This window comes from Mandrillus leucophaeus, unplaced genomic scaffold (genome assembly GCF_000951045.1).
Source record: "Mandrillus leucophaeus isolate KB7577 unplaced genomic scaffold, Mleu.le_1.0 Scaffold728, whole genome shotgun sequence".
NCBI lineage: Eukaryota > Metazoa > Chordata > Mammalia > Primates > Cercopithecidae > Mandrillus > Mandrillus leucophaeus.
In genome coordinates, this window is record NW_012107897.1 from 747,269 (window position 1) to 757,767 (window position 10,499).

Genomic DNA, 10,499 nt, shown 5'->3' on the forward strand with positions numbered 1-10,499 from the left:
AGGCACTACATAGTCAGCAGTGAGAGGAATACTGGTGTATTCATGCATTTCAGTTGTATATGCATGAATATGCACAGGCATGAATATCTTAAAAGAGCAGTTAAGAGTTTCAATTTTTCTAACTAATTACATATTTGGAAGATCAACTATGTGCACAATAAAGATGAGAAAAATTTTATTCAATAGTCTGCACAGAGATAAATTAATCATGGCTACATATGTTAATGTGGTGGTATTCTTTAAAGTGTCAAAATTCAGTGTATAATACACCTAGGAGTATTGTTTGCATCATTTTAGTAGAAAGAAAATGAATAAATATTTTAAAGACATTTAAATGAAAACTAAATGTGTAGTCTCAAAAACTATGAGAATAAAAATGAGGTCACATATCCATTAAATTGAAATTAAATGGCTTAAATATTTTGCTCATTGTTGTTGTTTTTACTAGAGACAGGGTCTGTCGCACAGGTTGGAGTACAGGGTGCAGGATTGTGATTATGGCTCACTGTAATCTCGACCTCCTGGGCTCAAACAATCCTCCCATCTCAGCCTCCCAAGTATCTGGGTCTACAGGCACATGCCACCATGCCTGGCTAAGTTTTCAAAAATTTTTGTAGAGACAAGTCTCAGTCTGTTGCCCAAGCTGGTCTCAAACTCATGAGCTGAAGCAATCCTCCCGCCTCAGCCTCCCAAAGTGTTCAGGTTACATGGGTGAGTGAACCCCCACTCCAAGCAAAATTATTTCAAATACTTACCCACTTCCCTAGATGTAGTTTGAAGGTCAAAGATCACTGGGCTGTTGGTTAAGATATCCTTGCTGGTACTGCTGCCATTGCAACCACAGAAGTGTGCAAGGGGTATTATGGAATCATAAAAAAGAGATGCCTAAACCTGATTTAGGAGAAGATGCTGAAAAAAACACTAGGAAAGATTGTATTAACCCTGCCACTTACTTTCTGTACTCTGATGCTTTTATATCTGAGGCCTTGCTGACACTGGAGGGACTGCCCCTCCAGGAGTGTTTAATTCCTAGAGATATTAAACGACTTGCCACAGAGTGTGCCTTTCATATGAAAACCAACCAATCCAGAGCCCACACCCCACAACCTCCTTTCTTATTGGGCTCTCATACGTAGGGCCACTATTCTCCTATCCTAATCGCCTCATGGCCAGGTGCGAGACAACTACAGATGACCTCTGTGCCCCAGAGCCTGTTGAAATTATTCAAACTAGACCATCCTAGAGTTGCTTCCCTGTCTCACTCATTCCTTCCCACAAAACCACCACAAAAGCTCTCTCCCTGGGTCTCCTGACCAACCCTGGTGCTTCCCATGTGGCCCTTTGTGATGTGGTATGCCCCCTCCTCTTGGGAACTGTGAGTAATAAATGATCTTTTCAAGGATAATTATCTCCTGATCTGCTGGCCTCATTACACTTGAATAATAATAAAATCCACATGTTAAAACAAAGATTTCCTGAAGGAGGTAATGTATGAGATAAGGTCTGAAGAATGTGGAAGTATCATCTTTGTATAATGAGGCAGCAAATGGTGTTTTAGGTACAGAGAGCGGTGTGTGCTGGAGATAAAAGAAGGCAAAAGCCACCCAAGAATTCCAGCAGCTGACTGTGGCTGGATCACAGAACATGAGGAAGATGTGGGTTAAGGTGGAGTTGAAGAGGTTGGCAGGCACCAGATCTGGAAGGTCTTTATGTACCATGTTTAATAAACTGCAGAAACCATCGGCTACTGAGTTGTGCCTGACCACTATGTTTTCTCATCTTCCTTCTTCTGCAGACAGCCTGCTAATGTCTGTGGGAAATTTCTCCTACACTTTATGCTGTCTGGTTGGGGACATTTGATTGGTCCACCTGACCAAATTTGACCAATCAGAATCTTCCCTGGGACTGATATAGAAATGGTGGGAAAGATGCTGTCTTTCCTCAGAAGCCAGTGGCTTTGGTGGATGTGATTACAGAGTTGGCAGTGGCAGTCTTCCCTGACACTTGAAAAGATGCTGACTAAAGAAGAAAGCAGTCCAATGGAGACAAGTAGACATGAGACACAGACAGTGAGGAAAAAAAAAAAAAAATTCCACTGATTTTATCTCCCGATTTCTTGATCCTGAAAGTCTATTTTTTCTGCTCTTCTTTGAATACTATGAACTACCACAGAATCTTTCTCTATGTGAACATGAAAATTCCTTTTTTAAAGTTTTGCTTTGTATTTTTTTCCCTTTTGTTCAATCCGGTTTGCTTTGGATTGCTGCCACTTGCAACTAATGGGTCTTAAAAAAATCCTTCACTAAGGAAATTTAGAGATCTTGAGTAATTTTAAGTAGAAGAAGGATGTAAGGGGATATATATTTTAGAATGATCATTTTGGAGTTAATGTGGAGAATGAATTGGTGTGGAGAGAGAAGGGAAGGAGACATCTGGCCGGAGGTGGGAAGACAAATTGGAAAGTTTTTGTAGTAATTTTGGCAGAGTATGGTGAAGGCCCGAAACAGAAGGGAAAACCGGGCAGTGGGAAAAGATTAGATAGATACAGAGGCGGGATGATTAATGAGATTTTGGTAAAAACTGAAATTGTTAGGCTTCTAATACACTTATTTTAGGATTTAACATTATCATGTTTAGAAAATTGTCTCTAGTGGTGATGATACTATAATCTTTTCAATGATTAAAGACTAAAATCTTAATCTGGCCTGGTTTGTAAATAATCAAATGGAGTTTAAGAGCAATAAGCAGGGCACAGTGGCTCACACCTGTAATCTCAGCATTTTGGGAGGCTGAAGCGGGAGGATCACTTGAGGTCAGGAGTTCGAACCCAGCCTGGCCAATGTGGTGAAATCCTGTCTCTACTAAAAATACAAAACTTAGCCAGGTCTGGTGGTGTGCACCTGTAATCCCAGCTACTCAGAGGGGCTGAGGCAAGGGAATTGCCTGAACTCAGGAGGAGGAGGTTGCAGTGAGCCGAAATTGCACCACTGCACTTCAGCCTGGGTGACAGAGCAAGACTTCATCTCAAAAAAAAAAAAAAACCAGGAACAATAAAAAGCAATTCAAGGGTTTGGAAGGGTAGGTGAAGGGGAGTGATAGCATTCCTCTCACATTTTAAGAATATCCTTTGACTGCTGTGTGGAGAATGGCTAGAATGAAGGTGAAAGTACAAATGAGGAAACTAGTCATTCTTCAACATTTATGGAACACCTACTATGTGCCAGGTACCATACTAGACCCTAGAGACAGAATAGTTAATAAGAAGGATACAGGTTTTGGCTCCATGGAGCTTCCATTTTAGTGGGGCAGACAATAAGCAGACAAATAATCTATCTATCTATCTATTTATCTATCTATCTATCTATCTGTCTGTCTGTCTGTCTGTCTGTCTGTCTATCTACCTACCTACCTACCTATCATCTCTATCATCTATCTATCCAACCATCTACCAATATCTATCCATCTCTTTCATCTATCCATTTATATCTATCTATCTAACATGTCATCTATCTGCCTACTTACCTATCTCTATCATCTATTTATCTATCTCTACCATCTACCCATCTATGCATCTATTCATCTACCTATCTATTTCTATCATCTGTGTATCCATCCATCTACCCATCTATCATCTATCTAGCTATTCATCTATCTATCTGTTCATCTCTCTGTCCATCAATCTATCTATCTTAGGAGTTGATAAATGTTAGGAAAAAAGGTAAAGCAGGGTATAGGGCATAGCAGGTGGAGGTTTATAGGAGCAGGTTGCTATTTTATTAGGGCTGTGTCAGGGAAGTTTCTCTTATTTGAGCGAAGACCTGGAGAAAATAAAAGTGTGAGCAGCAGTAATATCTGCAGAAGAGCATTCCAAACAAAGTGAACAGCAAACTGAACAGCAAACTGAACATGGGAGCGTGCCTATTGTGTTTGAAGAAAGGCACAGGGATCAATAGGGATGGAGCAAGAGGGGAAGTGGTAGGAGGAAGGGAAGAGAGGTAGTGGGGACCTGATCACGTAAGTCCTCAAAGGCCTTCGTTAGGATTGATCCTTACCTCTGTGACCAGTGAGAATCCATTGTATGGTTTTGAATAGAGAAGAGGCCTGCCTTGGCTTAGATTTGAAAAGAATCCCTCAGACTGCTTTGTGGAGTATAGACTCACAGGAGGATGAGCAAGGGTAAAGGCAAGGAGACAGTTCAAAGGCTATTTGCGTTCATGTAGATTAGGTTTCACAGCCTCTGCACCATTGACATTTGGGGCCAGATAATTCCTTGTTGTGGAGGCTGCCCTGTGTGTCGTATGATGTTTGGCAGCACTCCTGTCCTCTGACCACTAGATGCCAGTAGTGACCCTTCCCCCAGTGGTGCCACCAAAGATGCCTCCAGACATTGCCAAAACCCATGGGGAGAAGAGTGGACAAAACCTTCCCCAGGAGAGAACCACTGATCTAGATGACCAATGACACTGGCATGGACCAAGGCAGTAGATGGGCAGGTGGGGAGAAGTGGTGAGATTCTGTATGTGCTTTGAAGGCAAAACACACAGAATTTTATGCGTGGATTCTGTGAACAAGATAAGGATTGGCAAGATTTTAAGATTTTTGGCCTGAGAACAATAAAGCTGCTGTTTACCAGGATGGGAAAGACTATAGGAGGAGCAAGTCTGAGAGGAAATCAGGAGTCTGGTTTGGGATGTGTTGAATCGGAGATGCCTGTTAAATCCACATGGAGATGGCAAGTAGGCAGTTGGATATACAAGACAGGAGTTCAGGAATGAGGTCCAGGCTAGAGACAGAAATGTGACGGTCATTAAAATAGGGGTGTTACTTAAAGCCCTGAGGCTGGGAGAGCTTGTTGGTGCAGGGAGTAGAGATAGGGAAGGTGTGCTAGCCAACATTTTAAGGTGGCCCTCTGATATCTGACCTATGTTATGTCCTTTGAAAGTAGACAGGACCTAGACTTGCTTCTAACTAGCAGAATACGGTGAGATAAGGGGTTGTCCCTACTACAAATACACCATGTTACATAAGTCTGTTTTTTTGCTGACTGGAGTCAGAGGCTCTCCTGCTGACTTTGAAGAAGTAAAGGGCTTCTTGTCAACCACTGTGGAGAGGTCTTGTGGCAGGGAACTGCAGGAGGCCTCTAGAAGCAGAAGAAAGACTCCAACAGATAGCCAAAAAGAGGCTAGGGCCCTCAGACATATGGGTGCAAGAAAATGAATTCTGCCAAAAACCTAAATGAGTTTGGAAACAGATTCTTCCCCAGTCGAACCTGCAGATGAGAACATAGCCCAGTCAATGCCTTCATCTTTGCCTTGAGGGAGACTCTGAGTTAAGCAAAAACAGGTCTGAGTTCAGGAGCACATTGGTACTAAAAATTTGAGGTCAGGATAAGCCAGCAAAGACTGGCAGAAAACAAAGGCAGAGTCATTAGCCAATCAGAAGCAACGACACCTGGCTAATTTTTGTATTTTTTAGTAGAGACGGGGTGTCACCATGTTGGCCAGGCTGGTCATGAACCCCCAACCTCAGGTGATCAGCCCACCTCAGCCTTCCAAAGTGCTGGGATTACAGGCATGCGCTGCCGTGTCCAGTCCTCTTATTCTGTTTTGTAGGACGGTGGCTGCCCTGATCCATGAATCCCAAATAAAAGGAAATTAGATCTATCACTAATGATATCTGATGCATTGTTAGGCATATCAGTTTTACTAAAGAGTGTGTATGGAAGGAGAGGATCTGGAAGGGGACTCTCTTAAGATGATCTGTGCACACGATTGTATACAGAGTTTTCAGGTATCCCCAGGGGAATGGTAACCAAGTTGGGCAACCAGGTTATAAAGAAGTATTTTACAAGCTATACTGTGAATGATGGCAGTGCAGGAAACTCAGAAGTTGCTGACAGGAGTGACCCATTAGAAAGGAGGCATTGAGGCCAGGCGCAGTGGCTCATGCCTGTAATCCCAGCACTTTGGGAGGCCGAGAGAGGTGGATCACTTGAGGCCAGGAGTTCAAGACCAGCCTGGTCAACATGGTGAAACCCCATCTCTACTAAAAATACAAAAATTAGTTGGGCATGGTGGCATATGCCTGTAATTTCAGCTACTCGGGAAGCTGAGGCAGGAGAATTGCTTGAAAGGGGACCTGGGAGGTGAAAGTTGCATGAGCAGAGATTACGCCACCGCACTACAGCCTGGGCTACAGAGTAAGACTCCATCTCAAAAAAAAAAAAAAAAGGAAAAGGAAAAAAAAAGAAAGGAGGCATTGAGTTACCTCCCAGAGTGGAGTCCTGGAAAGGGCTGGAGAGAATGAGTCCCAGGCCCCCGTGGAGGGACCTGGCTGCATGACAGCGGGGACACTTGCTCCCCTATGACAGTCTCTCACCGCTCTTCTCACTAACTCGGCTTTATCTTTAGTGAACTTTTAGTTTTTATTAGTTTATTGTGCATCTGTTCAATTACAATGGAAATTCCATGATGAGAAGAACTTTTCTGTGCTGTTCATTACTGAATTACCAATGCTCAGCATATTGCCTACCATAGAGCAGGTGTTTCATAAATGTGTGTGGAATAAATGATAAAAAATGAAAATACCTGGACACAGATGTACTATAGATTTGATCTGATGCTAAGAACATGTGAGAATTCCTGTGCAATTTGCTTCTGTTTCCCCAACAAAAGGTGACATAAGGGCACGAGCTAAGAGGAAGGGGGCGTTGTGGGGAAGAAGTAGGGGAGAAAGTTGAGGCAAGTCTTGAAGGCATGAGCTAGTCATTTTCATTAGAGGGAAGGCAAGCCCGCTGGAGAGACAAGGGAGTTCACAGTCACTGCTAAGTATCCTGCCGGGGCTCAGAAACTGGTGCCCTGACATATGGCACTTTCACACAATGAACTGGAGAAGCAGCCTCAAGATCTCTACCACCCCATCCTCTTCTCGGGCTCCAGTTCTTTGTCCTTCCCAAAGCACAGGATGAGGTTCTTCTCTGAAGTTCCTTATTTACCTGGAAACCAGACTTCCAAAGAGGAACACAATTGCCCTCCACTCATTCCCTGAAATCTCATTTTCTATCACACGAAAGAAGACTGAGGAGTGCAACCACATCGGGATGGACTTTTCCACAAGACACTGCCTCTAGGGCTCATCTAAATTCCAAAGAGAATCATTTTCAGGTTAATTTCTGTCTTCTGGGTCCATTCATTTCCCCTGTAAATTATTTCACTCCTACACCCCCGTCTCCCCTCTTCCCAATGAAGAGCATATTTAAGCATCAACCAGCTGGCTGTCTTTGGAGTTTTCATGTTTTGTATGATTCCAGTGCACATGTGTGCACATAATAAATATCTGATGCTTTTCTCTGTTAACCTGTCTTTTGTCATAGGAGTGTCAGCCTTGACCCTTTATGATGGGGAGGAAAGGGATCACCCCTTTTCTGCCTCTACACCCATTTGAGGTTTGTGGCTGAGTATTTTAAAGTGCAACCGGTTGGCTCAGTTCTGTGATTGATTTCTGGGGTGTTTGGCTTATGCAGCTGGCATTTGGTGGAGCCATTTATCAAGAAACAAAATGAAGGAGGATAAGTGGGCCTTTCAGGAAAGATAATGAATCAATTTCAAACATGCTGAGTTTGAGGCATCAGTGGGACACCAAAGTGAAGTAGTATTATACATGGGTCTAGTGGAGAGGGGAAAGCAGCACATGGTGAAGATGTGATGGGAGAATTGTGAGCATGTGGACCAGGGCTGAAACCCTAAGGGCACAGCTGAGATGACTGTGGGAGAGGGTAGCATGGAAGAGAAAGGTTAGCAGAACCCCGAGGAGCAGTAATGTGAAAGAGTCACATACATTTATCATGCTTGAAGGTCGTGTCTCTCTAAGCAGATTCTGAGCTCTTCAGGGTCAAAGGCTGAGTCTTGAGCTTCATTCATTCTTAGCCCCTGTCATAGTGCTGGCCACACAGAAGATAATTCTAAAATTCACTGATTTTATTTTTCTGCACTTTCATTTATGAGGATCCTATCACAGTTTATGATTTGAAATGCTGCTAAGGGATACTTTTTAAAAATCATAACTTTCATACAAATACAAAAAGGATACTTGTAAAGATTTGAACTCAGTACTTAACAAGAGAACTAGTAAAAATGTTACCACCACTTCAAGAGACAATCTAAAGACCAGACAAATATACAGACAAGGATGTGCAAATGAAATTCCCTAAGATACGCAAAACTGACTTTTTCCAAAGGAAATTGAGGCAAAAAGGGTCAACTGTACTTTCACAGGATAAAATTTATTTGCATGTTTATAGGCAAATGTTACTATTATTTGCATTGCTATCAGTTATCCACCACAACTTACGGAGTTGTAAAATAGCTTAAAGTCAAGAAAGGCACAGGATACACCATAGAGTCACATCTGGGATGGCATGCTAGGCTGACTCTTTTTCCTTTGAAGACAACTGTGACCCTCTTGGTTCATTTCAAAATCACAATTTCCCCTAGAATGCTAAAAAGAAAAAGATATTATCCCTACCATTTCTATGAGCGGGGTCTATTACAAAACATAGATGAAAGTATATTTGGTTATTCCCATAACATTTACTAGTTGATTAGGGAGACGAGGCCGAATTGGGGACCCTCCCCAACATAATCTCTTCTAATTGGCATGGGAATTGTTCAGGAATCAAACCAAACCACCTCAAACTCACTCTGGAATGAGGCAGATTTATAAACAAAATATAGGAGATGTTGAAATAGCCCAGTTGGGTTCATTGAGCTTTCCAAGTCAGAGTGCAGGTCCTGAAGGTGGTGACTGTCTCCCTTGTCCCCTCCTGCTCCACCCCTACCCCCATGTCTGCTCTCCTCTAGGAATGCAGGACCGTCCGACTGTATCCTCAGCCTTCAGGTCAAGCACATGATCCATTTAAAAATGGAAACCCTCCTATCCTTCAGTAGTGAACAAGGGCGACTCTGGTTGCTGTTGGAAAATTCAGCTGCTTTAGTCCAACAGTTCAGGAGAGGATCAGCATAAGAACTTGGTGATGATTACTAGAGAAAATGCTCCTATGATTTCCTGAGCATAATATTTCCCTTGCAATTTTTGAGCGTTCTATAGCAAACCTGCCAAAAATGTGGAGCCTATAAATAGGGGAGAGTGGGAAGAAAAAAATGGGACCTGTCACAATGCCACTGAAAATAGGGAACTAAAAATTTTCCAGAGATGCAGAGTCAAAGGGGGATTAATATTTACTTAGAAATGAAGTAGCAGGTGCATGCTTTATAAAGAAATGCCAAGAAAGGATGAAATTAGGGGATATAAAAGAGAGACTTAAAAAGATGGAAAAATGTGTCAGCTAAAGTCTCATTTTGAAGAAAGCTACAGATCAACAAAGGGGGAAAAAAACTCAGGTACAAAGACTCCATATTATGTCTTGCACTGATTAGGTAGGTGCTTTATATGCACTTCTAAATTTACTCTTCCTGCAAATACTATGAAATAAGTATCACTACCAGAGATAACATTCAAATATTTAATAGCAGACAAATATTTAAGAGCACAGACATTAGCCAATCAGAAGCTGGCTAGAGGAGCCCTGCTAAGCCAGGCACTAACCCTCTAGTGATTCCTTGGCTGGATCATGAGGCCAAGGTAGGGGTCAGGGCAGCAGCAGATTCTGTACAGAGGCCGTTCACCAACCTTGGAGGTGTTGCAATATTTACCAAGTAGCACAGCTAAATAGTGTGTGCCAGTTGAACATCAGCTCCGAGTGGAAACCCAGGGCCATGTCCTCTGGGCAGTTGTAGGCTTTCTCTCTTGCCTTTGACCTGTGTAGAGTATGATGCCAGCATTGAAGTCTTTCTTGCTGCTCCTGGCTGTGGTGGTCTGCACTACTCTCTGTGTCTCCAAGCGGAATCCCACTCCATGGGGTCCTGATGGCTCCCTTCTCAATCTTCGGAGGAGAGCAGGCAGCAGGGACCCTCAATCGCCTTTGCCACTTAATCCCTTTAGCATCCTCAAGATAAGTCCACCGGTCTGTACAAATTTAGGTTCATTTTATTTCTGAACAATGTCAGAAGGGAATTACAGTGAAGAAAGAAAGAGTTCGAGTTCCAGCTTACCTAGACTTCCTGCAGAGCCTCAAAAGAGAAGGCAGGGTTGCAGACATCTTTGTTTCATCTATCCAGCATCCTCTCCTGTGTCTTGGTACTGGGCTGTGAAGGCAGGCTGCCTGGGTTTGCAACTTGCCACTTATTAACAGTGTGACCTTGGGATAAAGGCCCACCTTTCAGAGCCCATATAGATTGGTTATTAGAATTGTTGGTTTTGTTAGGTGTTACAAAATGTCAGGGTTTTTTTTTTTTCTTCTTCTTTTAATGTGTAAACTGAGGTATTAGGAGATAGGAAATGATGTAGTGTTTGGAATTTGCTTTAAAACATATTCCAACAAAAGGGCCAGACACATTGGTTCATGCCTGTAACCCCAGCAGTTTGGGAGACTGAGGTGGGTG